Raw genomic sequence first — 4,737 nt, forward strand, 5'->3', positions numbered from 1 at the left:
AAGAAGAATATAAATCTTGAGTAAATACTGATATACCTGGAACCTCCAAAAGGAAAAAAAGAAAAAGTAGCTTGCAGAGGCCCAAAGGGACCTCAGGGTCCCCCCGAAGGAGGAAGTGTACTGCTCGGGGCTGGCCTTTACTATCAGGTTCAAGGGCAAGGGCTTCCGGACACAATAGAAGTGTCACTGATTTCTGGTCCTTGCTTGGATGTTCTCTCTACCTAATTTCTCTGGGCTCAGTTTTCCTATCTGAAAATAGGTTTAGACCAGAGATCTCTGCAAGTTTTCCAGACGGGACATCCTATGGCTGCTTAATATTTTAAAGTGGTGCAGAACCGCATCATCTCAAATACTCACTGCAAGGCATCTCCTGGTACACGGTGTATCTTTTGATGAAAAAATTTAGTTTTGCTTGTATATCCATTGTACATATCAGACTACAAAGGTGTGCATGAGAAAAAAGAGAGAGACAGAGAGAAGACAGAGAGAAAAGAAAAAAGAGAGTGGCTTGGGGATGTGACCTGGGGTGAAAAAATGAGACCCTTTTAACTCTTGAATACTTGTCATGAGAAGGGAATCCAAGAGTGTCCTGCGACTGGGTGGGTCAGGCGACTCATCCTTCACAAACGTTATCCTTCTCCCACCATCCTCAAAGTACATCTAAAATTGGGCTAGACATTAGTTAACTGGAATCTAAAGGAGATGAAATCCAAGCCCCATCCAAGCACTAATAAAAGCAATGACAGAAAACAGAAAGTGCACAGAGTGAGAACTGAGCACGTAATGGGTGCTGGGATCTTGAAGGCACACAACCAGAGAAGCGGCCAGCCCCTTTGCCTTAATGAACCTGCCTGACCAGGTGGTCTGGAACTTTTTCTAAGTATCTGTTTCCTGACTTTAAAGACAACCAACAGCATTTGATTGCCTTAAAAGTAAAGTGAACACCAAAAATGAAAGACCTGCCATAAAGAGAATGAAAAAAAGACAGTAGCATAAAAATCTATGAAGTGGTTGTAAAGATGGAGGAGAAGGAACTGACATTAGCAAGTGACCCCGTTTAAGCAACATTCAGAGTGGCGCCGTTGGCTCTGTCCTCCGTGCTGGGCACCCAGCCGGTCGCTGTGCAGCTAACGAGACAGAGCAGAACACGCAGACGGGAACACAATCCTGGGCTGAGAACTCTGTGTTCTTACCACGCGACATGTCACCATGGGCCAGGAGCATCAGTCACCTGGGATTTTGCTAGACATGCTCCAGAATCAGCATCTGCGCTTTAACAGGAACCTCCAAATTTTAGAAGCACTGATCCATGAGGTGAGGGGCTGTGGGCAGCATGGGTTTGAGAGGAGCAGAGCTGACTCTGCCTAAGAGGGTCAGGGAAGGTTTCCCCAAAGAAGTCATCTTCAAAGGTGAGTAGGAACTTGGGAAGGACATTCCAAATAGAGGAAGGGATAGGATGAAAAGGCAGCGGACTGAGAGGGTGAAGCTGAACTAGAAAAATAGGCTGGAATCTGACTTTGAAGATATCAGCCATATTAAGGAATATATACATATATTTTGTTTTCTAAGGATGCAAATCAAGTAAGGAGGGAAAATATTCTCCAGGCACCTGCTGTTGTTTAATCAGTAGCAGGATTGCCATTGCCCATTACAGGTACTGATGACTTTGTTCACAGTGGAAATATGTTTTCAAGGGGAAACAATTAGGACAGATGAGTGCCATCCAGGTTTGCTCCCAGAGGGTGCGAATGTCCATGAATCTGAAAGGAAACACAGAAGAAAATTTCCATCTAAGCACATTTTTCTTCTGAAGGCAATAAAGACAAGGAAATTATTGACTCCTCTAAATGATATTAAACCAAACAAGGTGCCAAGGGGCTAGAAATTAACTTTTCTTAGAGGCAAAATGGCAACTGTTTAATCTTTTAAACAAGCTCATGAAAAGCCAAAGCAGATGGAGAGTGCTTGCCTCACTTTGGCTGACACTTAGTTCTAACTCAGGACTCAAAAGTCTGGTGTTCTGATAAGGACGGCTGACCCATGTGCTAGATCAATCGGGTGTAGCATCTTTGCCAGGATCTTGGCTCTGGATGTGACTACCATTCCTGAGCAGGCACTGGCCTTCCTTCATCTTCAGCTGGGCTGGGTCCTCTCAGCGATGAGCCAGAGAAAGCTATGGGGCTGTTAAAAGTGGCAGAAGACATTTTTCCTACTCTGCTATTATAATGACTATTGATTTCTTAAGTGGTCCATGTGCGGGGAATAAGATAGTGCACCAAATCTAGATGGATAATACAGACAGCTCCCACTTTTATAGATAAACTTGATCTAGCATCTGAAGGCACCTTATGGTACCGAAAATCCCGGGTCCACTGGGACTGTTACCTGCAAGGTAAAGTGTGTGAGAAGCAAAAAGCAGGGCATTAGCAGGTAGGACTAAATGGTGCTGCAATATTAGACGTGGCAAAGAAAAAAACCAAAAAAGTACTAGCACCCACTAAATGCTGGCACTATAATGAGAGCTTTAGTGCTCACCCCTAGTGTTCCAGAGCCCTACGAAATAGTTTTCATCGGCCCCAATTTCAAGTGAGGAACCTAGGGCTCAGGGAGGTGGCTGTTAGCCTCCCACAGGATGTGTAGAGCTGTGGTTCAAGGCTAGGTCAAGCTTATGAAATCTGACAATTTAGTTCGCGAACTTGCCACCGTGCACTTACATTGGCAGCACTGTACAAACAGCTCAGTAAGGTTTCATAACCTTGGTATATCAGTGTCTCACAGCTGTGTTCATGTCGACATGTGGCGGTGTCTTGCTGAGTGGCGTTCATTATTGTTGTGTGTTTTTGTGTGCCGTTGTGAGGATGTCTGAGCTTGAATTAGAGCAACAAAAAACATTAAATTTCTTCTTAAACTTGGCAAGAGTGGAAGTGAAATCAGGGACATGTTAGTCTAAGTTTATGGGGATAATGCCATGAAGAAAACAGCAGTGTACAAATGGATTAAATGGTTTTCTGAGGGGGAGAACGTGTCATTGAAGAAGAGAGGTCAGGGCCCCCAGTAACGAGCAGAACTGATAAAAACATTGCAAAACTTTGTTGAATTGTGTTTCACAATCATTGGCTGACTGTGAGAAGCATAACAGACCAAGTAAACATTGATAGAGAAACAGTTAGGAAAATCTTAACTGAGAATCTTGGCATGAGAAAGGTGTGTGCAAAAATGGTCTCAAAGGAGCTCACCTATGAACAAAAGCAAAGGAGAGTTGAAGTTTGCCAACTTTTGGAGAGGCAAGACGATGTTTTGGGCCATGTTATCAACTGGTGATGAAACATGACCCTGAAACAAAGTATCAAAGTGCACAATGGAAGTCAGCCAATTCTCCACGACCACAAAAGTTCCATCAGTCAAGAGTCAAAGCGATATCAGATATTTGATATTAGAGGGATTATTCATTACGAATTTGTACCAACTGGACAAACAGTTGACCAAGTTTACTATTTGGAAGTGCTGAAAAGGCTGCGTGAAAAAGTTAGACGACTTAAACTTTTCACGAACAATTCATGGCTGTTGCATCACGACAATGCACCAGCTCACACGGCACTGTCTGTGAGGGAGTTTTGAGCCAGTGGAAAAAATAACTGTATTGGAACACCCTCCCTACTAGCCTGATCTAGCCCCCAAAGACTTCTTTCTTTATCCGAAGATAAAGGAAATATTGAAAGGAAGACATTTTGATGACATTCAGGACATCAAGTGTAATACAATGACAGCTCTGATGGCCATTCCAGAAAAAGAGTTCCAAAATCGCTTTGAAGGGTGGACTAGGTGTTGGCATCGGTGCATAGCTTCCCAAGGGGAGTACTTTGAAGGTGACTGTGGTGATATTCAGCAATGAGGGATGTGGCACTTCTTCTAGGATGAATTCGCAAACTTAATTGCCCGACCTCGTATTTTTTACCACCACCCACTACCCCCCTTCTGGAGTGCACTGCATTGTCACTCAAAACTCTCTGAGTGTCCACAAGTTTGCTGCAAGTTTGGCTAGCCTTCAGAAAATTCTCCAAAACAACAGAACAACAGACAAAATCCATATAGATAAAACAGATTATTGAGCAGTGATGATTAAATGATATAACATATAAATTATATGTAATACATAATAATGATAGTTTTACTTTAAAAGCCTTCACTTTACCAAAGACTTCAGCATAGGTTTTATATATCCAGCTTCTTTTTAAATGCACTTAAGATGCTCTGTTTACAGATAGTTTGTAGTTTTTCCGGAACACAGTTTTCATGTCTCTATTGTATAGATGAATGGGTATTTCACATAAATGCAAATCTGTGAATCCATTTGGTTCTTTAAGACACTAGTAATAGTAAATCAATAAGCATTTGTCAGTTATTCCATTAAAGATGCTGTGCTAAATTCTAGAAGAGAAACAATAAGGGACACAGGTCTTCCTCTAAAGAGGTATCTTTCCAGCAGAAGAGATAAATCAGCCAAGTAAAGAATTAAGTAAAAAAAATTGTTTTTGTTAGTGACAATAGGGAAAAATATTAAAGAGAAAGAGAGAAAGGTTTTACCAGACTATTTAGTATTCAGAAGATACTCAGAAAGGAGAAAGATCAGGGACAGGGTAAGGGAAAGCCTCATCCAGCCAAAACTTGTTGCTGGGTTTAGACGGGAGATGAGAGTTGAAAGGCAAAACCAGAATGTATTTATTAGGCCCAAACAGA

This window comes from Rhinolophus sinicus, linkage group LG07 (assembly GCF_036562045.2).
Source record: "Rhinolophus sinicus isolate RSC01 linkage group LG07, ASM3656204v1, whole genome shotgun sequence".
Taxonomy (NCBI): domain Eukaryota; kingdom Metazoa; phylum Chordata; class Mammalia; order Chiroptera; family Rhinolophidae; genus Rhinolophus; species Rhinolophus sinicus.